Here is a 26350-nt window from a genome sequence, read left to right on the forward strand (position 1 = left end):
GGGTTTATGGTCTCGCTGCTACGTACCCCTTCACGCCAGCATCTCTTCTCCTCTCCCACTGCAGTTCAGCCTGACCTCCCCAGTGTTCTGAAGGGCTTGCACATTTTATCTTTTCTGGTAGAAGTTCAGAAGTCCAGATCTCTCGTCTCCATCTACAACACAAAAATTGACCATTCAGAGTTTTGTATGTATATTAAAAAAACAATGAACAACCACCCAGAGGACTTGCTTCCTAGCCTGGCTCTGGGAGGAGACATTGCTAAATGAGAACACAGTGATGGCCTTTCCTTCCCATTCCTGGTCCTCCACCTTTGGATGAGGAAACCGAGGAGCGAAATTTCTTTACCAGAATGCCCTGTAAACCCCTGTGCCAATGCTCAGATTTAAAAAACTCTCCATGGTCTTTCATGAATGGAACTAATCAACAAGCATCCTGTCTTCCCCACCAGTTAAGTGACATTTCATTTCTTTCCCTTATCCTTTGCATCACATCACTTCCTACAAAAAGGATCCCGAAATCTTCCAGTCTAGAATTCTGGAGATGGGACTAATCAGAATAAGAAATTCCTATATTGCCAGGTGCAGTGACTGGCATCTATAATCCCAGCACTTTGGAAAGTGGACACGGGTGGATCACTTGGGCTAAGGAGTTCGAGACCAGCCTGGGCAACATGGTGAAATCCCGTCTCTACCAAAACTACAAAAAATTAGCCAGGCATAGTGACACACACCTGTGGTCCCACCTACTCGGGAGGCTGAGGTGGGAGGATCGCTTGAACCCAGGAGGCCGAAGTTGCAGTAGCAGAGATTATGCTACTGCACTTCAGCCTGAGTGACAGAGCGAGACTCCATCTAAAAAAAAAATCACATATTATCCTACATTTCATTTTTAACTGTTTGAATCAGTATCCTAGGCCTTTTCAAAATTACCTAAGTACATGCATGAATGCAGTCACCTTGCTTGAAAATGCAAATATTAGATCAAATCTCAAGTTCCCTTTGACCATCACCATTAACTCCTATATCCTTGGCAGAAGTGGGCATTTTTATAATTTAAATTATATCTTTCCAGACTGCTTCTGTGCATTCCAATATCCAAGTACACACACACACACGCACACACAAACACACACGTGTGCACATGCACACATGTGTACGTGTTTCTTTTCTAAATATATGTTTCTCATGTGCTCCACTCTCCTGCTTATTCCATCCTCAGGATGTCCTATCAAACTCCCAACATCGGTATAAGAAGGTTATCTCATTCTTTTTTTCTCATTGCTTTCTCAATATTTCATAGTCTTGGCTCCTCCGTCAGGCTCTATAACTGGCCTCTGACTTCCCCGCCATCTCCTCCCCTGGAACTCTCGCACACAGATGCACACACATCCCTTCCTTCACGCCTGGGTCCATGTTAGCTTTCTGGCTTGGAATATCCTCCCTGTCCCTCTCCTCTTCCTCGAGAAGATTCAGCTCTTGGGCTGGGATGCAACATACTTGGGCTTCAGTCCCAGATGAGTTGCTCAGGCAAATTACTTAACCTGGGTTCTTACATAAAAAATAGGGTAATTGTAATAGCATTTATTATACTTCAAAGCATTGCTCTAAAGATTAAGTAATCCATAGAAAGCATTGGTCCATTGCAGGTTATTCAGTAAATTCTCAAACAATGTGAGCTGCCACCACCGTCAATGTTAGTGATCATCATCATCACCATTTTTCAGGAATCATTTAAATCCCACTTTCCTTCTCAATCCAGATTTTCCTCTGAACCCCTGCTTCCCACACAGATAGGACTACTCAAAGTCATCCCAATAAACATTAAGTTATGTTGACATCACTTCACAATGTCTTCTAATATTTACTAATAGATAGGCCTTGGATTCAATTTACTGCCCCACTTGGTATTCAGGGCGAGCTTCACAAATCACACAGAGTAAAGGGAGCCAGTGAGTAAAGTAAGGTTATCCTTTCAAGGGACAAAAATGCTAGGGGTTCTTCTGTTGCATGGTTTATATTATGGTATCAAATAAGTATGTACAAATAAAGTAACTAGGTGTAAATGGCTTATGTTCTTGTTTTTACATAGTTATAAAACCAAGCACAATTGTAAATTATATGAGAACAAGAATGCAAATTAATATAATTAAAAGTAACTCAATTAATGCAAGGGATAATGTTTTCCTGAAACTAAGTCACTCTTGCAACATAAATACGGTGGGGCTACATATTCTAAGAGAGGAAGGGCTTACATGAGAGAACAAGTCAAAAATTACCCTGACAGCTAATTTGCTGTGTGCAGAGGCTCATACTTGTGATAGGTATCTATAAACTGAGACCACCTGGGGGAAGAGCAGACTCCAGTGCTCTGCGTCATGCTGATGCTGGGACACTCACTCGCTGAGTGGAATGGTAGCTGAAATTGCTCACACAATTCAAATTATTCCAATCTCTTCCACTCTGTCTTTGAATTCTCCCACTACATTTCTCTATCTGAATTACTGGGCAGCTTTCATTCATTCATCCCCATTACACTGCATTTGGCCTTCACTAGGGGAAAACAAACAAACAAACGAACATTGACTATGTGTGAAGCCTCCTCTGGCCATCTTCATACCTTGCAACAATCTCAGTTTATGGGACGATTTGGCCCCAAGGCAAATTAAATAAACTCAAACTCAGAGGCAGGCACTGAAATTACTTGGCAGAACTTGGTCCCAAGGCTCAATTCTTTGGGGATTCTCCACCCTGGCTGCACATCTGTGAAGCTTTAAGCAAGCTCCAAGCCCAGAGTACATCCCAAATCAATTACAGGAGAGTCTCTGGGGGTGGGAACCCTATTTTTGAAGCTCCTTGAATCTGTTAACTCATAGCTTTCAAACACCTTTGACTTCCATCCATGGTAATAAATATATTTCACATCATGATCCATACCCAGGCATAGACATACAAAACAGAAACAAACATTTTGTAGAACAATACTTAACTGTTGCTACCAGCCATACACTCTAATATTATCCATTTTTTTTTCACTTTTATTTAAAACAACCCTGGATGTACCCAACTTCACCCCTTAATGAACCACAATTCACTAGGGGGTCATGACCTACAGCTTGAAAAACACTGCTCTAGTTAGTCCAGAATGTAATTTGATTAATTAGTAAATGTTATCCTTGACATAAAAACATACTGGATTTCAGACATTCCAAAGGAGGATATGTGGATCCCTGAGAATAAGTCCATATAGAGGCTCATTTTGAAAATCTTTACTATGGACCAAATCCTTCATTTTACAAAACAGAAAAGGTCAAACTCCTATATACCATTCCTCCTGGATGTGTACGTGCCTGTGTGTGTTACACTTTGCCCTAACCTACCTTTCTTTTCTTTTTTTTTTTTCTTTTATTTTCTTTCTTTTCTTTCCTTCTCTCCTCTCCTCTTCTCTTCCTTTCTCTTCTTTCTTTTTTTAAGAGACAGTTTCATTCTGTCGCCCAGGCTGGAGTGCAATGGTACAATCTCGGCTCGCTGCAAGATTACTGGCTGAGCCACTGAGCCCAGTCCTTTGTTTCATATTTTCTTGTGGCATTTTGTCTATTTGAAAAATCCTTAAATGATGACATTGTGGATCCTTAAACATAGAGCTCTTGGAGCTTAGTGATGTTGCTTCAGTGTGTGTTGTTTGGGGGTGCTGGTCTTTTTTTCCTTTGCCCATGATACATGGGGTGGGCATGTACATTTTAACACTTGTTGACTGAGTTTTAGCATTCTAGGCTATATTTCCAATTTGGATTTGACACAATGGCACTCTAAGGAGGCTGAAAAAATGCTCATTTGGTCTTATAGAGAAGGGGATTTGCTGTCACGTGCAGGATCTCAATAGTTAGGCTGTTTTCCATACTAGAACCCCTTCTAACATCAGACTGTATTGCTTTAGATGTCTGACACCCTTATCTCATGGGCAAAATAGAGGGTAATAAAAGCTGATTACAATATCCAACTTTCATTAATATTGATTCAGTAGCATCCACAAGTATTTAAAACTAAGTTTTCTGAGGACCTGAGGGGAAAAAAAAACTTACCAGGCAAAATGCTATTGGTCAACTTCCAAAGGGGTTTTCACTTTGAAAACTACAATAAACAGCCAAACCCAATCTAAAAAATAGACACAAAACTGAACTTGCACTGAATACGTATGATGTATGTTATAACATCTTACAGAAACTAAGATATCACTACAAAAATTAAAACACTATAGCCACTTACAAACGGTGCTTTTCCATAAGAAGAAATATAATCACCTATTAAAAACAGAAACAGACTGACTGAGACTTCCCTGCGAGTCCGGGTTAAGCAGCTGGAACAACTTGGGATGCTGTCCTGACCTTCCTGGGCCAGTGTCACCACATGTGTACACAAGAGCATTTCCTCAGCAAAGTGCCTGTGCTTTAAATGGGTTATTAAACTTTAACAGGGTTGTGTTCCTAAGAGAAATGCAAATTCGTTTAAAACTTACATTGGTTTCTCAACAAACCAGAATTTCTCTAAAGACAACTAAAGTGTTTCTACCTTTGAGAATTCTAAATTGTCTTAAATTTTAATTTAATTTTTCTATGGAGGAAAGCCAAATTTATGAAGGGGATTGTCTTGATCAGAATTATTCATGAATTAACCAATGTTGATCAAACATCCAGTAGGTGCAAGGCGTTGTGAGAAATTCTGAGTCGCCATTCTCATTGGAAACCTTGAAGTCCTTATAAAGAAATTTATAAATTAAAACCTACAAGGTAATAACAGGTTGAAGAAAATGAAATACCAACTAGGTTTAATTTTTCTTAATCCAGTAGTCACAACTCTAGAAACTGAAGTAGTTGCTTATTTTTCCACATATTTTGATAGCATCATCTAGAAGGTTCATATGTACGTTATTCATCATTAGCTAGTATCACTGAATCTTTTCTTTTTTTTTTTTGAGACAGGATCTCACTCTGTTCCTTAGGCTGGAGTGCAGTGGTGTGATTTTGGCTCACCGCAACCTCCACCTCCAGGGTCCAAGTGATTCTCCTGCCTCAGCCTCCCAAGTACCTGAGACTACAGGCACCTGTCACCACACCTGACTAATTTTTGTATTTTTAGTAGAGATGGGGTTTTGCTATGTTGGCCAGGCTGGGCTCTAACTCTTGACCTCCAGTGATCCACCCACCTTGGCCTCCCAAAGTGCTGGGATTACAGACGTGAGCCACTGTACCCAGCCCACTGAATCTTTTTGAAGATTTGCACATGCAGGCCACTTGCTGGGTGTCATTTTGAAATGCTGCTATTGGTGGAGTTCATCTCTCACTAAAGCCTTTCTTTTCTATTCTGTACGTGTTGACTATAGATGCATTATTCTTTGGATCCTTAATTGTGATCTTGGGTATATTATTTTCCCTGATCTTCTCTTAAAGGAGGTAAAATTGGTTCAGTTCATCCTGCCTTAGTGTATCCAAGCTTCACAGATGAAAAGATTCAGTAACCAATTAATTTGACTGATTTTTGTTAGGTACTTAATCCTGCCCGTGTTATCTTCACGACGGGACCCCATCTCTGGTGTTGGCTCAGGCTAAGAATTTACTCACCCAGCTATGAGCTTTCTCATTTCAATTCCCTGTACTTCCCTATCTAGCAACCCTAGCAGTGCATCAGTAGCTACCATGGGGAACCCAAATCTAGGCTTGTCCAGTCTTTCCCCACAGCTTTTCCTATAAAACGATGAATTCCCAACCTTAGAAAGTGTTAAAACATTGTTCTGTAATCCTAAAAACCTGGAAAATTTGGAGTTATTCAAAGTAAAATAAGTTTTTTGGTGCAAGATTTCTAGAGCATCTCTGCTAGTATAATCTAACAGGGTCAAAGAATGTTCCAGCATCTCCCTAAACCCTTTGAGCTTTCATTTGTGAAAACCTCAGGATTAGGCCAGCTGTGAAGATAGTGCCCTGGAGTACTTATTTTCTCCCTCCCTTTTTCCTTTCCTTTTTTTTTTTTTTCGTTAAATTAATTGTATTAGAGAAAGGCATTGCCATCTCCCTCTCTGGGGTACGAGAGAGAGAAAGACTAACATTCAAGGAAAACGATGCTATTATCACAGGAAAGCCCCTCTATGGCTGAGCCATCCAACACAGCAGCCAAGGGCCCTGTGTGGCAATCGAGCACCTGAAATGTGGCAAGTCTGAATCGGGATGCTTTGTAAGTAGAATATATGCTCCAGGTTTTGAAAACTTAATACAAAAAAAAAAAAAGTAAAATGCCTCAATAATAAATTTTCATATTGATCATATGTTGAAATATTGAATTAAATACAGTATCTTATCAAAATTAATTTTACCTATTGCTTTTAACTTGCTAAAATGTGACTACAAAAAAATTGAAAATTACATAAGCAGTTCTATTGGACAGTGCTGCCTGATCGAATAATTCCCAAAGTCTTACTGGTCATCAATATCTCTTGGCTGGGCTGGTGTATTTGCTGTATTCTGAACACACAGACACACAAACACAATGCTATATTCTGAACATCACACACACACACACACACACACACACACACACACACACACACAGTGGCTGCTTAGCCTAAAATATCTTGCCCTCTGCAGCCATCTCCTGTTACCATCCTGCCCAACCTTTAAGATCCATCTCAAAACATAATAGGCAATTGCTAGCAGGTCTTCAGAAGAGATTCCATGCCAGGCACTATGCTGAGCCCCCTCCTCCCTCAAATCACCCTGGCAGCCTATGAAGGTGAAATAGAATGTGCTCATTTTGTAGCTGGAAGAGGTGAGGTGACCTGCTTAATGCTATGTGCTGATCAGTGGCAAAGCTGAGTCTTCTTTGGCTTGTGAATCATCAAATCATCTTTAGCCCCTGTGGTGGCTCTTGCCTCACCTCCCCATGTGTGCTCTAAGTCCTCAATGGCAGGCACCCCTTGCTCCTGTGAGCTTCGCTTCCCTCAGTTTCCAGACCTTAGTTCAAGTGTCTTTCTCACAATACCCATCACTCATTGCATCCTATTACCACTGCTTTGACATTTTGTTTCAGGCACATGATACCCTCTGATGACCCCGGTGGATTCTGCTCTTGTTTAAATGTTCATGAGAAATGACACTATGAGGTCTCAGTCAATATTTGATTAAGGTAAAGCATGTTATATACTTGATTATCTTCCTTTACCATCTTTTAAAACCATATATTTTTGCTGTTAAAAATGGGAATTAAGTGCATTGATGAGGGTGACCATTACAGACAGGCAGATCCTAAAAAGCCAAGCCAAACCACGCCGGCTGGAAGTGTAATTTCCGCTGTGGTAGAATTTGACACTGAAGACCTTCACAGGCAGTTCCTCTGTCCACAAATAAGAATTTCTTTCTTTCAGCTCATACTGTCAACTTGACCTTGTCAACTGCTCTGGCCATGTCCCTGGAAGGAGTCCCACTTGTCCTTCCTCTGCCCCCAACCATGGAAAACCACCTGAGAAAAAGCTGGATGGGGGAGGGAAGGAAAAAAATTACATATTTCCTTTTCAACATTATTAAAGGAATGAAGATAATAATTATGGGTAATTCTAAAACATGAACATTTTAGGTAAGTTTAGATGACTTTATTCCTTACCTGTTGCCTGAAGTGGACACAACACAGGCAAATAAAGCCTTGCTAGTTGCACTAAGACAACCTCAATGCTGATTTTGCATGAGAATATGAGCATTTCCTCAAAATGCCTCCTGTTAACAGTTGTAGGAATACTTATTTCAAAGAATAATTTATCTTTGGAAAAAGAAAGTAAGGGTCCTATGAAAAATGAGGATTTATATGTGTTATATTTTTCATTCCCTTTCCAAAGACTTTTGTGTAATGAAGAAAATCTAGATTACCTTAAAATGAACTTCTTAGTTAACTTTCCTCAACTGATGGTCTCTGCTTTCCCTGGAGAAGTCATGTTATTGCAAGTTTATGAAGTTTTTCTCACTTCTACGTAATAATATCTGAGGCAGGGGGCACATCTCCTCTTTGGCAGATCAGGTATTCTTTCAAAGATCAAGCTAAGAATTTTGTTGACCTTAAACTATCTAAGCCTTAGCACTATAACTCCCAAATCATGTTCTTTGGTGTCTTCTTAAATATGTAAGAGTAAATTAAATAACATCCACAGAATTGTATTTTAGTTATTTTCTCAAATAAATTCATTCACTTTTTTGGAAACCTTATCTTTAGAAATGACCAATAGTTTCAGAAATACATATATATCTGTGATAATTTTCCAATCATTTCTAATTCTCTTTTTCCAATTAAAGAAATGGGACAAGTAATTCATTTGTTTATTCAATTTCAAAACCACTTGCTGATTTTGTTCAAGGTCTAAGCTATACACTACAGGAACGCACATGAAGTCCTGTTTTTCTATGTGGGCCATCTGAAAGAGATGCTGAAGATGAGTGTAGTTTTGGCTGGGAAGTGTAGGGAAAGGCATTTTCATTTAGACAGGACCACTTGGTTTAAAGCAGCTGTGCCAAGGTACAACCATTAGAACACTGGTTAGCCCTTGGAGCATTGAGGATTCACATGGAAAGGCAGGCCAGGTCACAGTCTGGACAAAGGGAAGGGTTTCCATTTTACAATGTAAACCAATGGAAGCTGGTGACCATCTCAGAGTAGGAGTGGAGTGCTGGAGGTGGAAGGACCACTTAGGGCAGGTAAGAGAGACCTGAACTAAGGAATATGATGGGCTTGAACTAACAACAAAGGTGACAGACATGAAGAAGGGCCAGATAAGGCCACCCAAAGGAAAAGGAAGTTGGGAGGGGGAACCGGTTTGGGCAAGTGGATAATTATTCTATTTTTATTAATTTTTTTACTGCTGGGGTCACCCTACGTTGCCCAGGCTGGCACTGAACTCTTGGACTCAAGTCATCCTCCTACTTCAGCCTCCAGAGTAGATGGGACTACAAGCACAAGCCACAGAGCCCAGCTTATCCTATATTTAGATAAATTAAGTCCAACTTGAAAAGTCCAACATTAGTTGAAAAATTAACAGGAATAAATGGATATTTTGTATTGGGATAGAACCTCCCCTTCCCTAAACCCACATACACAAATAGAGAACGAAGGCTGAGTGGAGTAATAGCTGCCCCCTAAATAATAAGGCTAGAGATCAAGTTATCTGAGTGGGAAGCAGGCAACCTGACTTGCTGGCCTTGTAAGACTGGGGCTGTTGCTGGTGTCAGTGGGTGTATGATTATTTCATTTTTGGATAAATTGAGTCTGAGGTTTCCAGGGAGATCCAGATTGAGAAATCCAAAAGGCAGTTGAAGAATTACTAGAGACAAATGAATAAGTCTATATTCAGAAAACAACACATCTACAAAGAGGGAAATGATGGTGTATAGAGGCCAGATCACCTTCAAGCCTTCTGTTTGATTCTGGGTGCCACATTTTGATAGAAATGTAATAAAATTGGGGCCTGTCAAGAAGTAGATAGAAATGAAATATGTGACCATGTTTAGGAAAAAATGTTTGAAGGAGTCTTGGATGATTGACTTGGAGAAAAGAAAAAGCAGGGAAGGCTCTGTCATGTGAGTGGAATCAGACTTGATCAGTGACATATAAGAGGAGAACCAAAGGGCAGAAATTAGAGGAAGACAAACTGTAACTAGAGATAAGGAATCTCTAGCTAGCACTTTGGGATTGGTTGATTTTCTCCTCATCAAAATATTAAAGCACAGACTAAATAACAACCCCTGGGGATGCAGAGAGGGGATTGAAGCACACTCCAGGGAACCAGGCAACAGTTGGATGTCCCTGAGAGCCCTATGACGCCATGGGAGGAGGCAGATTGGAACAACAGATACAAGATTAGAAGCCACCTACAGGGAGCAAGCAGTTAAAACTACAAATAGGTAAGATGCCCAAGATACCAACTGTAGCAAGAGAAAATAACTAAACTGCAGAAAGAATCTTATACAAAATAAAATAAACTAGCCGAGATAGAGAAATCATAAAAGACTAGGAAGAAAATTAAGAGTGTCACATAACAAAAGACAAGGGAGAGGAAATTCTATTGAAGTATAATTAACGTACAGTAAAGTGCAGACGTCTTAAGTGAAAAGTACTAATTTAAAAAATCTTTGCATATTCCAAATTCATGAAGATATTTCTCTTATATCTTTTCTAGAAGGTTGTTTTAGTTTTAACATTTAAGCCTATGATCCATCATAAAATCATTTTTGTGTATGGCATAGGAATCCAGTTTTATTTTTTTCCTCAGGAATATCAACTGACTAGCACCATCTGTGGAAAAGACTCTTCTCCCACCTCCACACCTGCTTAATTGGAGTGTAGCCTTTGTTGTAAGCCAAGATACTGCATTATCTTGTAGATCTGTCTCTGAACTCTCACTTCTGTTCCATTTACCTATTTGTCTATCCTTGTTCTGATGCCACAGTCTTCATTATGTAGCTTTATAGCATGTCTTGATAATTGGTAATGTAAGAGCTACAGATTTGTTGTTGTTCTTAAATAAGGCTTTGAATTTTATAATTATTTTTCAATTTCACCTACATTTTGGAATTAACTTACCAATTTAAACAGAAAATAATTCTGCTAGGACTTATTTGAAATTCTGATGAATCTGTAGATCATTTTGGGGAGAATTGACATCTTTAAAATATTTCAGTCCATGAACATGGTATGTTCTTCTATCTATTTAGATCTTCTTTAATTTCTCTCAATGTTTTGTAGTTTTAGTGTGGTGTTCTTGCACATCTATTGTTAAGTTTATTTTTGTATGGTACTGTAAATCCCATCTTCTATTTAATTTTCTACATGTTACTAGTATATTAACTCCTGAGTAATGGCAATTTTAATTTTTTTTTGAGACAAAGTCTTGCTTTGTTGCCCAGGCTGGAGTGCAGTGGTGCCATCCCAGCCTGCTGCAACCTCTGTCTACTGGGTTCAGGTGATTCTCCTGCCTCAACCTCCCAAGTAGCTGGGATTACAGGTGCCTGCCACCATGCCCAGCTAGTTTTTGTATTTTTGTTTTGTTTTGTTTTTAGCAGAGACAGGGTTTCGCCATGTTGGCCAGGCTAGTCTTGAACTCCTGACTTTAAGTGATCAGCCTGCTTCTGCCCCTCAAAGTGCTGAGATTACAGGCATGAGGCAATGCACCCAGCCAGTTCTTATTTTCTAATTTTAATAAGATTTCTTTCTTTTTCTTGCCTTAGTGTCCTGGTAAGTCTACCAGTACATTGTTGAACACAGGTGACAGAGTGATAGGTGCTATAAGGTGAGAGTGAATAAAAGTGATAGGGCACACTTGTATTATTCCATACATCAGAATGAAAGCAGTAAGGATTTCACCATTCAATATGGCTTGCACATACCCTTTGTCAGATTCAAGTGGTTACCTTTCAATGGTAGTTTGCTGAGATCACACGAGGTATTTTTAATCTAAATGTTAAATTCTACAATAAAAACACAATAACTTATTCGGAAATTCAAGTTAGGAAGGGGTGTAGTTCTTCACACTACTGATAGAGGAAGTCTTCCTCTATTTGGAAAAGACTATCACCTTAGACAGATGGAGTAGATCTGAGATTGTCTTGTGTAATGCATAGGGTAGTAACACGGTCGCCAGTAACACATGCTTGAGCCAAGCAATTTAATCTCTGAACTGTCTATCCTCCCCTTATTAGATCTATGTCTCTGGATCTGGAGCTTAAAATACAAAATCCAGAGAGCATAACATAATGATAACACTAGCTACTACTTATTGAGCACTCAGTATATGCTTAATATTGTATTAAGCCATTCATGTCTATTATTTCATTCAATCCTTGCTATAACCCTCATAACAATAGAAGAGGCAACAAAGGCATGAGAAATAAATTTACTTGCCCGTGGTCACACAGCCAGTAAGTGAGGGAGCTAGGATTCAAACCGTCTGACTGCATGACATTAATCACTACACTTTCGCCATCAGGAATAAAATCTTCTCCCTCTAGCCCCCCATTTGAGGTAATTTCTCTCTCTCTTTTTTTTTTTTTTATGACGGAGTCTTGCTCTGTCGCCCAGGCTGGAGTGCACTGGCTTACTGCAACCTCTGCCTCCTGGGTTCAAGCAATTCTCCTGCCTCAGCCTCCTGAGTAGCTAGGATTACAGGCACATACCACCATGCCCAGCTAATTTTTGTATTTTTTAGTAGAAATGGGGTTTCACCATGTTGGCCAGGCTGGTCTCAAACTCCTGATCTTGTGACCCGCCTTGGCCTCCCAAAGTGCTGGGATTACAGGCATGAGCCAACGTGCCCGGCCAGTCTTTCTCTTTATTATGGCCTAGAATGTTAAATATGTTTGCTCACCATAGAATTAGCTTGAGAGCTACCCAATGTTGGGCTTTATTAGAAATCCTTGAGACCAGCAGCCACATTCTTAGCCCCTATGTCCTTTTAGCTTTATCCCACCCAGAAACAAAATAAACAGCTCTCTCCAGTACCCTATTCTATCATTTACTTTCACCAAAAGCAATAGATACATAAAGCTTTGCAAATACAAAAACAGAAAATCACTGGAAAATAACTCAATTCTTTTCCACTGGAAGGGTTAGCTTGTAAGCTAAATCTAGAGAGGAATATAATTCTTCCCAAAAGAGACATGTCCTGTCCTATCAACTTCCTCTATAAAAATTATCCAAAACAACATTACCGCAAAAGGTATTAGGCACAGTCACAATGCTTTCCCTAGAAATGATGGCTTCATGCATCTTTATGCTTCAGGCATCCTCATTATCTATTGCTATATAACAAGTCACCGCAAGACTCAGTGGCTTAAAACAATAACCATTTTATTATTGCCATGGTTTCTGAGTGTCTGGAATTCAGGAAGGGCTTGGCTGGGTAGTTCTGGCTCAGAGTCTCAAATGTGGTTGCAGCCAGATGGTAACTGGAGCTGGAACAAAAGGCAGAGTGTGTGGGGGTGGGGAGCAGGAAGGTACTGCTGGAACAGCTGGAGACTGCTAGGGCATCTCTCTCTTTTTTCATGTAGCTTCAGGGCTTTGTCATGTGATCTGTTTGCCTGGGCTAGTTTGGGTTTCCTCATAGTATGGTAGCCTCAGAACCTGCTTGCATGGCAGCTCAGCACTCCAGCAAGAATGCACCAGACAGCAAGGTGAAAATTTCATTATCTTTTTCTTTTCAAATTATCCTCAGAAGTAATGCAGTATTATTTTTGCTGCATTCTATTGGGTACAAGTGAGACACAAACCCACCCAGACTCAAGGGACAGGCATTCAACTTTACCTCTTGATAAAGAGGTGCCTAGGAGAAGGTGTAGGATGGGTGATGACATTGTGGTTATGTTTAGAAAAATACAATCTGTCCCACAGACTGAAGTTAGTAATGCACTGGAAATGTCACAGAGGGGAAAGCCATTCCCATTCTCATTTTTCACATGTATAAACCAAGGCAAAGCATTTCTAAGCTACTTGTGGTCACACAGAGGCAGGGAAGAAACTATCATATGTGTTACTTTGACTTATCTACAACTTTAATTATGAATATAATGTATGAAAATTACTTTTTAAAGTAGAAAATACAGCATGATTTATTATAGCCATTCATTATAATTTGGAAACATCTCTGAAAAGTTTATCTCTGAAAGTTCGACATATTACCAAGGAGAATGAAGCTCTCCTTGAAAAGTTTAATCCACTCAACTTGATTTTCCCTGGGAAAGTATTTGGGTATTTCCTACAGTCTCATATAATAGAGAACTTGGCAAGTAAAAATGATAGCCAACATTGGCTTTTCACAATGTTCCCCACTGAAATAGCCAGTACACTTATGGATAAGAAATGCTTGCCATGGGCTGGGGTTTAGAAAACATAGGCCGGTGGATGGGAAAAGGCAACAGAGAAAAGGTGCTAAGTTCTGGTCCATTCACTTTCTGCTGAAAGGATGTCCCGTCTGGCAGCACAAGTATCTGCAAACTGAATTTCTCCATGTCCTCTCCGGAGTTCAGTCAACTCTCATTTCACATCGTCCTGGGTTTTGCCCATTTTAGTTCTGATTTTTTTTATTAAAGGTTGGGTTTTTTAACATATGAAAATTCTTATGTTAGGACATTTAATTAGTGTTGGAATGCCATTACAGTTTTCTTTTGCTCTGGTGTGTGTGTGGGGAGTGTGTGTGTAGAGGGGTGAGAACATTCACTAGCTGAAATGCTTAGATTCATAAACTCGTTTCTTCTGATTGCAGCTCTGCTTGCACGTTGTCTGCCACTTTCTGCTCTTTTTGTCATCTATTTTCTTTATTGGATCGTGGGTGAGTGTTGATGTAGGCAGGGGACAGTGTGTGGGTGGCTAACTAGGTTTCTTGATTCAGACGCGCCCTCTACCGTTGATAGAGTGAAGTGTAATTTCTTCATTGTGCTTACTCTAGAAGAGGGGGAGCATGTCTAATTTTCTGGTTTTCTTTGATCTGTAAAGGACCCTTTATTTTATTCTTTTTGTTTTCTTTCTGGATATCACCAAGTTTCCAAGGGGCAGTTCCCTTCCTAGTTTCCCTCATCTCTCCCAGTAACCTCGCCTTTCCCACGGCTGTAGCCTCCAGTCTCACACTGTCTGGTACTCCCACTCAGGATAGGACCTGTCTTTCCACGGGTGACGTGATCTGGGCTGCATCACCCCAGGCTCTGCACACTCCCCATCTCCACTTGTCCTCTGTGGTCCCCGCCCAACGCTCTAGACAGGGGCGGGCTCCGGAGCCTGCCTGACTGGACCTGGGTGCTTCTCTCACTACTTACAGGACATTTGAAGTCTGTAGAATTTTGTCTCTTAGTAATCCTGAGGGCTTGTGTAAACAATGGTTTTATTTGCTCTATTTGTTGATTTGGGTAAATTTTTTTAAGTTAAGGTAAGAGATTTGGATGTAGGCAACCACCATTATTCTACTGAAACTCAGAGTTCCCTATGCGTTTAAATAATAATGCCATTTACTGTGCTAAAACATCCACTTACCCAGATCTATTTGCTCTTCACAATACAAGCATTTCTTAGTACAACAGTATATATAGCTTTTTAAACAAGGAACCCTTTGTAATAACTAACATGCATACACACACACACACACACACACACACACAATTGTTTAAATTCCTTTCTGACCACTATAGTATACTTGAAACTAAAATTCTTACATATCATCAGCCATCACCAAAACAAGCAAACTTCCTACCTCAACTACATCAGCAAAGGGCACAGCGCCCTTGATAGCATCTGCTGTCCTGAATAAAACTACAGGTTGCAGGAGTTACTGGCAAAGCCACATCTGATTTTCAAGTTGCCTTGGGGTAGCAGGCAATTTGCCAATTTCAAGCAGCACCATCCACTGCCATGTGCCAGCCCTGCTCGGACACACTGTGTCCACCAGTGTCTCACTGTGCTAACCTGGCCTCCGCCCCAGAGTAGACACTGCAGGTGCTGCTCGCGTCCCCTCTTCCACGACAGCCTGCTGGACTCCACACTGCCAGCATCCCCGTCTCCTTGCCTGAGGGTTCCTCTGGCTCTTGGAATGAGCTTTTCCCAGGGAGAGGCCTGAAATGCTAGGAATCAGTTCCCAGACCCCAGTAGCCCTCAACCTACAACTGATGAGAGTGAATGTGAGCACCTGCCCTGCACCTCCCACACCTCCACCCCTAGTGGGACAGTTAGCTCCCCGGCAAGGGTAAGCTCTAGCTGTCCACGGGGTAAATGATTGATAACACTCTTCATATTGTTGCCTCACTCCCCTGCCCACCTCCCCACTTCCCTAGGGGTTTCCTGGGACCACTCTCCCAATCAACTACTTGCATTCGAATCAAATCCTTGTTCAGAGCCGGCTTCGGGAGGAATTCAGATCAACACAGCTCCCCAGCTCAGGGCCTCACCTCCAGCCACCCAGAGCCTTTGCCTGGACGGGAATCACCCAGGTCAGAGACTGGAAGGCAGCCTCAGCCGGGTCCCCATCCAAACAGGGCAGGAATGAGAGGGGGCTTTGGATGTGACGTCCACAAACCTGGGGGTCCAGGGAAGCCCATGAGAAGGCCTTGACGGGAGTGTGCAGAGAATCCTGGTGTGGCCATGGCCGAGACTCAAAGGGGCAGTGATGGGGAGGGCCATCTACAGTCCATGACAAAGGCCTGTGCACACAGTAACTTCTATGCCTATGTTTGTGGGGTTAATAAATGAGCAGGAATTTAGTTTGAGAAAACCTGTTAAACACGGAATGTTTTTCCAGTTACCACTCTAATGTAACACATATTTGTTGTGTTATGATCTGATACAGCAACACACGACCACCAAGATGAGCGAGAGTTGGGATTTATAGACTCCCACCCACCACCACCGTGGGGCACTCAAGAGAACCCACCATTGACCACAGGCAGCCGCTTCTTTGAATTCCTGGGTGGGGTCACACACTAAAAGGAGAGATGGAAATGGTTTGAGCTTTTCTTCATACACTCACTGTCCAAAGCTGCTAGGCATTCTGGGCTCCCCACCGTTGCAGGCCTGATTTGGGCAGCCAGCACACAGGTAGGCAGGAGATGCAGTCAAATGGTCAAACACCTGTTGAATGGCCGTGAAGTCAATACATCTGTGTACCAGGGAGGAAATAACTGTCTTAATAAATGTCTTAATAATTAAGACAAGAGACAGATCAACCTGAGTAATGCTTTAGAAGAGGAAGAGGCTAGACTGGCACATGAAACTGATGAGTTTGGTTCATGCCAAGTAGGAGCAAGGGAGGCATTTAGAACACAGGAGAAGATGCACATTTACAGGCAGAATCAGGCTTTTTCCAATTCTTGGGGACGTCGGTTAATTAAATCAGCAGTTATTTTTAAACTTTGTTATTCAATAATAACATTTTAATAGTTAACTGTGTTTTTAAGACAGTGTCGCTCTGGCGCCCAGGCTGGAGTCCATCTCAACTCACTGCAAGCTCTGCCTCCCAGGTTCAATGGATTCTTGTTCCTCAGCCACCCAGGTAGCTGGGACTACAGGCATGAATCACCAGGCCTGGATAATTTTTGTATTTTTAGTAGAAGCGGGGTTTCACCATGTTGGCCAGGCTGGTCTCAAACTCCTGGCCTCATGTGATCCACACACCTTGGCCTCCCAAAGTGCTGGGATTACAGGCGCGAGCCACCATGGCTGGCTAACATTTTAAAATACATATCTCATGCCTGACATTGGCTTAGGTGCTAGGCATATGGCAAGGAACATATAGACTTGATCTGGACCTTTCCTTCAAGAGTTTTAGTGGGAAAGACAGACCAATCTAGTGTGATCAATCCGCTGGATATTTCATGAATAATTCTCCATTCAACTTTGTCTGATATGTTCCTGTGGATCCCGGTCATGTGCAAGCCCAGATGAGGAAGGGTTAACCATCTTGGCATTAACACCTCAAACAATAAAACAGATTTTTAAATTAGGGCTTAATTTAAAATGTAAAGCCAAATTACACTACCTTAGTAACCTATCATGGGAAATGGAACTGTTCTTTGATGATGCATGGTCATCAATAACCTTCAGTACATATGTTTTAGGTTTTGTATCCCCAGCTGTAGGGGGCACAGTAATTGCAAGCACAGAGTTAATGAAGATTGGCCGCAGATGAATACCTGGAAATACTTTTCTTGAAAAAAATAAAAAACAAGATATGATCTTCCTTCATAGCTCTTTGCCTCACTCATAAAAAGCTTGGTAAATAGGCCTTGCGCTGTGGCTCAGGCCTTTAATCTCACCACTTTGGGAGGCCAAGGCAGGTGGATCACTTGAGGTCAGGAGTTCGAGACCAGCCTGGCCAACATGGTGAAACCCCGTCTCTACAAAAAATACAAAAATTAGCCAGCTGTGGTGGTGGGTGCCTGTAATCCCAGCTACTCTAGAGGCTGAGGCAGGAGAATCACTTGAACCCAGAAGATGGGGGTTGCAGTGAGCAGAGAGATTGTGTCACTTGGTAAAGGGTATGCAGATGTCAGATTCCCTGGATGATGCAACACTGCTGCTTTTCTAAACAGATCCCCAAAGCCAGGACACAAGGAGTTTTCCTAACCTCCAGAAAGTCACCTATTGCAGTCATTATCAATGTTCTCTTTCTTGGCAATAATAAGCTATTTCTACACACTCCTTACAACATGTAGCCACTGCCCACTGAGCATCCATCCATGTGACTTCTATGTCCCAGATGTTCTTGCATTGGGGAGGGTCTATGTGACTGGGTTTGGGCCAGTAAAATATGGGTGGAAGTGATATATGCCACCCTCAGACATGGCATTTAAAGTGATGCCATGTGTCTCCAGCCTTCTCTCCCTTTCTGCAATAGCCTTGTAAACTATATGTTCCAGATGACATGATACAAGATAAAAACAGCCTGGATCCCTGCATTATCACCTGAAGAGCCACCCAACCAAGATCATGTAGTGGATGTGGGTTGAGTGGCTCTTCTTTACAAGCCCCTGAAAGTCTGGGTTTTGTTAGCCTCTCCTAACAAGTGCAACCATCTGGCCAGGCTGCAACCACCCTTTCATCTCTCTATTACTAGAAGAACTGAAATAAAATGAACTTCCTGGCCGGGCGCGGTGGCTCACGCCTGTAATCCCAGCACTTTGGGAGGCCGAGGCAGGCGGATCACAAGGTCAAGAGATGGAGACCATCCTGGCGAACACGGTGAAACCCCCGTCTCTATTGAAAATACAAAAAAATTAGCTGGGTGTGGTGGCGGGCACCTGTAGTCCCAGCTTCTAGGGAGGCTGAGGCAGGAGAATGGCGTGAACCCAGGAGGCAACGGAGCTTGCAGTGAGCGGAGATCGTGCCACTGCACTCCAGCCTGGGCGACAGAGCGAGACTCCATCTCAAAAAAAAAAAAAAAAAAATTGACCTTCCTTCCTATTCTTCAAGACCTTCTATTATTGACCTTGTTGCATATAAAGCCACAGCACAAATGCTGAGTGCATTCCCCATGCCAATTAAATTCAAGTATTATGTGGCATAGCTCCTTTAATCTTCTCCTTTGAAGCAGATGCTATTCTTATTTTCATTTTACATATGAAGAAACTGAGGCTCAGAGAGGTTAATTACTTTGCCCAGAGATCCACAGCTTGTAAGTGGATTCACGAGGGTTGCAACAGAGGCCATCTAGCTCCAGAACATGTGTTTTTATTCATCACACTGTCCCACTTCTCCATCTAGCCTTTCGTGTCAGCACCAGTCACATTCTTGAGCACTGGGCATTTCCACTAACACAGTGTTGGCCGCTGGGTGGACTCGTGGCGAGACCCTTGATTCCCACTTGGCTTGGTCTACTTTAAGAGAAGCTCATTACACCCAGATCTCAGTGGGTAGCAGGACATGTGATATCTAAGCGGAGAATGGGACACCCTGGTCCCTTGTGATTGTATTTTTAAAGAGGCACTGCTTCTTCAAAACATATCAATTTGTGACCACTATCGGAAGCTGTCTTCACAAACAACCCTAGGTCATGATTATTTCCTTGCTATTTTAATGCTTTCCTTTTAACTGAATTCTAGGCCTATGCAGCCTTAAAATTATATAGCTACCTTCATGATAAGTGAAATTTCTCAAGGAATATCTTCCACATTAAGAATTCATGCTCTGAATCACATTACACTCTGGCCCAAGAGCTGAGTCAATGAGGCATTGGTGTTTTGTATTTTTGTTTCTGTATTTTTCTGAATGGTTCAAATCATAGACAATGAGTAGATATTGTCTTTATAATCAGAAATAAAAGCTATTATCTGTTAATGAGGTGCTCGCGGAAAGAAAATGATTCAACTATTACAGAAGCCATAACATCGCTTCTTTAGGGCAAACACCCCAACCTCCAGAAATAGGCTGGTTTTGCTATGCTTCGACAAACCAAAGATTTCATGTATTCTTTCTCTGGAGGCACAAAACATGCTGGTACCAATAAAAACCACATCCATCACACTAACTCGAGCTTTGTAAGCAATACATGGTATACTTTTGAAAGCCACGGCACGACTAGATTGTCTAACCACTGAAAGTCTTATTTTAGAAAATCTCAAAGTGTTCAAGTAAGAAAAATACTAATACTTGTTTTTGCAGGGCTTGGGTCTGGGGACATTTATCTGAGGCTCACTACTTGGCTGCAATTTGACAAGCATGGCCAGAATGAATCAGTTTTTCATCCTGGGAGTCAACATGGATCCTGGAATTTGGACACACTTTCTTATTCAAATTCCAGCTTCCACATTCTCTTACCTTGGTATCCTAAGCAAATTAGTTATACCCCACTGAGGTGCAGTTCTAGTGACCCGTGCCCTGAGGACTGTGCTGTAAGAATGAGTTGAGATGATCTCTCTGGAATACCCAGCCCAGGGCCTGGCCCAGAGAAGAGCACTTAGCTCAGCACCTGTGCATGGTAGCACTCAATAAACATTAACGATATTATCAATAATTAGGAGGATTTTTTAAAATCTGTGCTTTGAATGCCTGTTATCACCTTGACACACAGGATACAGCATTTGCTATGTAAAACTGGCAGGATTTAGGTTAGAATTGAGCCAGAAGTCAAACACCCTTCAATTCTCTCACTGAGACACCTTTCTGAGCTGGACCTGGAATTGCAAGAATATGGCTCAGTCTCCTTTTTACAGATTTGTGATGATCCAAGAGGATGAATCCTCCCGTCACTACCATTATTGCTCTCGCTGGATCACCCAGATGGCCTTATTTTCTCTTTTAAGTTACTTGTAATTTCCTTATGGACATTTCTGCCTTTTGACTTAGTGGTGTTCTTAGTCCAAACTCTACTCTGTATCAGGACCCAGATGCTCCGATGCTGGTTTTTGGCTGTGAGGAAATGGAGAAGGGGAACCCCAGGAGTTGTAGCAGTTGGAGGGCTGGGAGTACAGTCCCAGGCACTAACAAGGCAACTCAGGTGGTGTCTCTGGGCCTTGGTTTCCTTCTTTGTACCCCACAGGGCCCTCCGAGGTCCCAGAAGTTCCCTAACTTCAGAATAGATGTCCTTCCTCCAAATGTCCCCAGCTCACCATCCCATTAGTTGGTATGGCCCAGTTCCTGGCCCCAAAGAAGCTCAGGGTTTTCCCTACCCGGCGTCTGCTCCAAGCTTAGAATTAGCCCGTGTTTGGGATGTGTCATGGAAAGTCTATGTTGGGCTTTGCAGTCAGCACTTCTAGTTCCAAACCCTGGCTCTGGCACTACTTATTAGGTTTGTGACTTGGGACCAGTTCTCTTCTCAGAGCCTTTGTTTGCCCATCTGTAAAGTGGGGATCAAGGCACTCACCCCACAAAACTGTGAGTACCCTAAATAAAGTGGATAAAGTTCCCACCACAGTGCCTCACACACAACTAACAGTCCCAAAATAATAAATGCTCTAAGTACAAGGACTTGGGCACATAATTTGACATTTCCAGGATTTAGCGTCTCCTTCTGTAAAAGTGGGTGATATGATTCAGTGATTTTTAGGGTCTTTTGTTATCTCAAATTCTGAGTCTATGTAAATGCTCATGCAGCTGGAATTCGCCATCTTGTCTGAACCCTTAACACTACTGCTTCTGTGGCACCTGGCAGGGAGCCTTATGCATGCAGGCAATTTATAAATGCCCGGGGCAACGCCCTCTGCATTTCTGAAGTTACCTCTTCTGTATCAGGGGACTTTGTTTTTCCTTCCCAAGCAAATGAAAAATACATTCAGGTGGACCCCAAACAAAGGCATGCTTTTCTCCTCCTTTGAAAATACAGCTTCTGTAGCATTGTTTGCCTTTTTAGGAATTTCTTTGGATTTGGAACACACCGGTAAGACTGTGGATTGTAGCATGTGTTGATTGTAATCACACATCCAAAGCCTCCCCAAATTCAATTACATTTTGGTGGCTCCTAAAAAAGTGACATTTGACTTTTAAAAATGGCAAAATTAAAAAACCAGGAAGGCCACAGAACCAGCCTTTGCTCCACACCAGTGTTCTGCGTGTTTATTCACAGCATTTCACAATTCGTCTGGAACGAAAACTAAACCAGAGAAATTAAAAATTCCATTTGAATAGAAAATCCCCTGTTTATCGTAAGGAAGATCTCTTCTCAGCCAGAAATGAACACAAACCAATATAAGAAAAATCATGGTGAATGTCTCTGCTCTGCAGAAAGACAGCCCCCGTTTACTTGAGGAATTAGTTTTAAATGGTCATTTCCTGGAACCATGAGGCGACACAGAGGTCAGGTCTAATCAACAATTTATAAAAGCCTATTAAATCCCATGGGTCCGTTTTATAGTAACTGGAGTGTGGAATTTTAATCTCCTGGCATGGAGGGGAAATGTGGAAGAATGCAGAGCTGAAGTTCTGAAACAGCATCTTTCTTTGCAAGATACACTGGGGCTACCCCACCCTAGGCTTCTCAACAGGTGGGACCCTGCTCCAAAGGCCCCAGTGGGGCAGATGAGCTTGAAGCAGAAGGGGCCTGGTGGGGTGAAGAGGGAAAGAGATTCAGGCACTTGGAGCCTCGTCCCCTGAGATTTCTAGGGGTTCCACCTGTGCCCTTCCCTGTGTTCTTTGGCCCTGAGCACACAGTTCTTCTAAACCTCCCACATTTAAAAAGACCGACACTCTACCATGAATGATGGAAGGAGAAGCCAGGATAAAACAATTGCCTCCGGGATGGACCCACCCCGAACACCTCCTCCTTCCTCCCTCACTCCTTTTCCTAGTTTATCTGTCAATGAAAAGAGTCCAACTCTGTAAAACATCTGAAGAGATTTATTCTGAGCCAAATATGAGTGATCAGTGGCCTGAGACAGAGCCCAAGGAGATCCTGAGAACATGTGCCCAAGGTGGTCAGGCTACAGCTTGGTTTTATACATTCTAGAGGGACATAAGACATCAATACATGTAAGACATAATCAATACATGTAAGATGTACATTGGTTTTGTCTGGAAAGGCAGGAAAATTGGAAGGGAGGGGGCTTTCAGGTTGTGGGCAGATTGGAAGATTTTTTTCTTTCTTTCTTTCTTTTTTTTTTTTTTTTTTTGAGAAGGGGTCTCGCTCTGTCGCCTAGGCTGGAGTGCAGTGGCGTGATCTCAGCTCACTGCAGCCTCTGCCTCCTGGGTTCAAGCAATTCTCCCACCTCAGGCTCCCGAGTAGTTGGGACTATAGGCACCCGCCCCCATGCCCAGCTAATTTTTGCATTTTTAGTAGAGATGGGGTTTCACCATGTTGGCCAGGCTAGTCTCGAACTCCTGACCTCAGGTGATCCATCTGCCTTAGCCTCCCAAAGTGCTAGGATTACAGGCGAGAGCCACAGTGCCTGGCCGCATTCAAAGATTTTCTGATTGGCAATTGGTTGCAAGAGTTATTATCTAAAGACCTGGAATCAATAAGGGGTTGCGGAGAGTAAAGTTTTGTCATGCAAATAAAACCTCCAGGTAGCAAGCTTCAGAGAGAAGAGATTGTAAATGTTTCTCATCAGACTTAAAGAATCTGTTCTTTCAGTCTTAAGGTTTCTGTGTTGATGTTAATGTTGGTCAGCTGTGCCTGAATTCCAACAGGGAGGAGGGTATAATGAGGCATGTCCGACTCCCACTTCCCATCATGGCCTGAGCTAGTTTTTCTGGTTAACTTTGGAATGCCTTTGGCCAAGGGGAGGGGTCCATCAGTTGGTTGGGGGACTTAGAATTTTATTTTTGGTTTACATACCAAGGAAATGAGAAGAAGTTAACGGTTGACTTTAGGGCACATAAAAGATTGAGGCCAGAGAACCCCTGGGTAAGTCTTTAATAAGCTATACACGTCACAAAAATATTTGTTAGGAGTAGTATTTCTATTTCAGAAGGAAACTGTAAAACCAGATTGCCTGGGTATTTTTCTGCAGTTTCAGTCGGAGCGAAGCTGGAGGCTCTGACCGCCTGTGGAGGGTGAGGGTCCTGACTGCAGTTGAGTCCTACACTCAGCTAAGCAATGGAAGGCCCCGGGGCGGACATGCTTCTTAGGCTGTTGGCTTCCGGAGAAGCAGTACAGCTTGGTACTTAGGAGTCTGGGCTCTGTCAATGGACAGAGCTGGTCCAAGACCTGTCCTACCACTGATTAACATGAACTTGAGCAAATGCTTGTGTTCTCTAAGCCTCTGTTTTTCCAGTGTAAAATGGGTAAGAATACTCATCTTCAAGACCGGTGTAAGTATACAATAAATAGCACATGGACTGTGGCAAGTATATGAGTGACACACATGTACTTAATAAATCTTAGGTTCATTACTGAGCTCACCTCTCAGCAGTCTACCTAGTCTCTTGTTGAAATCAGGTGGTGTCCTCAGCCCCAAATTGGAAGGGCAGGCATACCTCCACCAGTCAGAAACCTACTGCAGTAGAGGGAGCCAGATGCTAACATCCAAAATACCGATTTCAATGAGGGCTCCATCTGCAGGGAAGACATGCAATTTAGCAAAATGAACCAGTAGTCAATCCTTGCACTGCCACATTTTCACAGACTTCGGAGGCCATAGTTAGCAACATAAGATTTTGTACTTATTGCCATCCTGTTACACGAGTTAATCCTAGGATAACATTTCCATATCCTTTTCTTAGACAATTTTATCCTCTTTAGGCTCTCTATATACTGAAAACTACTGACAATGCATTTGTAGCCCAAAGCTCTCCTTCAAGCTCCAGACTCCCAGATCTTTAATACCTCCTTGGATTTTCACAGGCTCATCAAACTTAACACATACAAAGTGGAACTCTGTATTGCTTTGGCTTCTTTTCCTCCCAGATTGATCATCTCCTTAAATAATGCCTCCATGAATGTGGGTGGTCAGTAATGGGCCATCCTTGACTCTTCTGCTCTCCTCACATCTAATTCATCACAGCTTTGCTGGGTCATTCTCCAAATTTTGCCTCCAATTCTTTCCTGGAGCCCAGGACCAGTCTCGGAATGATCACAGTCTTCCGCCATCTGGTCTCACTGAGGCCACTCTTGCTCCACTGAAATGCTGTCTGTGATCAGCAGTCAGCGTGAACTTTGTAACACCAAATCCTATGACATCATCCTATTCACAAGAAAGAACAATGGCTTGGAATGGGACAATGGCCACAGAGATTCAGGGAAGTACAAAAGCGGGTACCCTGCCTGTTCAATGCCTGACAACATAATTGGTACTCAATAGTGATCTGATGAGCAAATGCATGGATCCCACTCCCTTGTGTCCTTTTTCTACAATATGAATGATTTTCTCAAGGCCTTTTCAATTCCTTTACATGCCACAGTGGCAGAAGACAAGGGAGACTCATGGCTTTTTCTGACTAAAGATTCTCTTGGAAATCCTCTCTGCAATCTCTGGCTCTTAATCTTTTTTCCGCTTCTTCTCTAGTTGCAAAAGTATTGCTTTTATAATATGCTACTTTAAGAAAAATACAACGTACCCAGTCCACATTCCTATCTGACTTCCTTTGGAGAAATCAATGAGAGTTGGGTTGTGTCGAGTTCTTTACGCAACCTCATCATCCTGTTCTCTTCAGCAATCCCAGTGCTCTCTCCTGATTCAGTGAACTGGTACTTGGCTGCTTGGGGGTAAGAGGGGAGATACATTCATATTTATGTCATTTTAGATGCATCATGTAAATTGAGTTCAGAAACCTAAGCTCTGTCTTTAAAAATTCCCTGTGAGATAAAAAAGAGGAGCCTATAAAGGCCTCCACCCCCTGCCTATGCTAGCTGGTTGACAGCCCATAAACACGGTTGTTCCATGGGACAGAAGCTCCAAGGTCATGGAACTGGGTGCTGGTCAGGGGCAAATCAAGGGCACGATGGTGAATTTTATATGAAGCTAAACTTATTTCTTTTATTTTTATGATACATATATAATATTTTATAATATTTATCATCTAGTGCATCGTATTACTTTATTTTTATTATCACAATCCATGATGTGATTTTAATAGTGATTGTAATCAGAATCACTGTATTATCAGGCATTTTGAAATTGTACTGCACATCTCCCAAATATAGTCATTTGGCCTCTCATGCACCTCGGCCAGCAAGAAGGAGAAGTTGCAGTTCATTAAGCATCAACACCTCCAAAGAGATGTACTTGGCACCCAGCAGTACCATCAAGAGATCACAGAAACCAGCCAGAAATCATAGACAGCACGCCACCAAACCTAAGTTGTGGAACGCCCACCTCACTTGGCCCTTCCTTTAAGCCTTCAGCTCCCATTCTCTGCTTTCACCCACCTCAGAAGGTGCTAAGGCCTCCCCAACAACAGCAGAACAAGGCAAGGAGGCAACTTA

At 42.2% G+C, this 26350-nt stretch overlaps 1 protein-coding gene across 9 annotated transcripts in view; it reads right to left on the reverse strand.

The window, feature by feature from the left end:
* The window catches only part of RIN2 (Ras and Rab interactor 2), a 252492-nt gene that overhangs the window by 209007 nt on the left and 17135 nt on the right, over positions 1-26350 (reverse strand). For all 9 annotated transcript variants that reach the window (XM_074004670.1, XM_074004673.1, XM_065522710.1 and 6 more), the window contains exon 2: positions 27-152. The gene's annotated coding sequence lies outside the window, so the exon portion shown is untranslated. The remainder of the gene's footprint in view (positions 1-26; positions 153-26350) is intronic.

The sequence above is a fragment of the Macaca fascicularis genome, chromosome 10, assembly GCF_037993035.2.
Source record: "Macaca fascicularis isolate 582-1 chromosome 10, T2T-MFA8v1.1".
Taxonomy (NCBI): domain Eukaryota; kingdom Metazoa; phylum Chordata; class Mammalia; order Primates; family Cercopithecidae; genus Macaca; species Macaca fascicularis.